This window comes from Capsella rubella, unplaced genomic scaffold (genome assembly GCF_000375325.1).
Source record: "Capsella rubella cultivar Monte Gargano unplaced genomic scaffold, Caprub1_0 scaffold_5, whole genome shotgun sequence".
In the NCBI taxonomy this organism is placed as follows: domain Eukaryota; kingdom Viridiplantae; phylum Streptophyta; class Magnoliopsida; order Brassicales; family Brassicaceae; genus Capsella; species Capsella rubella.
Genome location: NW_006238919.1, coordinates 3886309 through 3887666, shown reverse-complemented (window position 1 = coordinate 3887666; position 1358 = coordinate 3886309).

Below are 1358 nucleotides of genomic sequence, written 5' to 3'. Positions count from 1 at the left end.
TTGAAAAGGGGTAATTTTGAAAATTGATAGAAAATATGAGTATTTTTAAAAAAAGCTACACCAAAAGGGGCATTTCTCAAAAATTCTCATAAATTTATAAATTATGTGATAAACTAATTAGTATATGGTTAGTATCAAATATCTTATACATTAATATATGTATTTATACATGTTAACTTAATTGCACATGTAATCTTATGTGATTCTACTCCTAAAAACAGTAGATGTGAGTGTGACCAAAGTTTTTAAAAAGCTGGAAAAAAATAAAGAAAATGAATATGAGAAAAATGATAATTAATGAATTAAGGATGAAATGGTCTAATTAAGTGAACAAAGTATTTGAAATAGTGTTAGTAGAAATAACTAATTTTGAATATTTCTATGGATAGATAATGGTATTATATTTAAAACGTTTACTTACATGGTTAATTTCTCATTTTCTTTTGTTCTCTATATGCTCTAATTTCCCCTTTTCTCCCAAATTAAACAATAACCTCAACAAAGTTTTATGGTTATTTTTCCACACATCAAAATAGTGGAACACGTTCATTTCATTGTGTACTTATAAAGCTATAGACAGTTTTTACCACTTGGATTTTAAGAAAGTCGTATTATAAAGCAGATGATTAAATTTGATGAATTACGCTGTAGTCTGATGGATTAGTTTCCAATGGTCACCAATATTTTACAAATATTATAATAATATTTTTGATATAATTTTACAATTTAATTAATTTTGAATTAGAACAAACTTTTTTCAAGCTATAATAAAACAAATGGCAAAAAAAGTTATAAACAAGAATTTAGCAGTTCTCAAAATGAGAAATGATTTTTACATAACTATGGAAGAAAACAACACTTAACTTCATAAATCTTTTTATTGCAAGCGTAACACTTTCTCGTGGCTATCCCTACTATAGTAAAAGAGAAGTACAAAAGTTTCTTGGGTCGGGTTTTTTTAAAAAATTAACCCGAAATTTTTCAATTGGATCTTACTAAAAATTTAAAGATATTAAATACCAGTTTCCATATATATTATTTCGAAATCTACCAAATTAAACCATCAATATCGGTTTTGGAAAGTACATTAATCTTAATTTGTTTAAGGAAAATACATTAATGTATGATTTTGTATATTGGTTTAACAAATTAACCTAAAAATCAGAAATATAAGTTAAATATAAAATATTTATCAAATTATCCATAATATTTCAAAACAAAATGTTCCTTAAATATCTTATATTAATATTTAGATGTATACTTTTCTCATATATTAACTATGATCTTCACACCAATTACGGGATAATTCATTTTCAACCATCTTTAATATATTTATTTGGCAATACTTTTGAATTTCT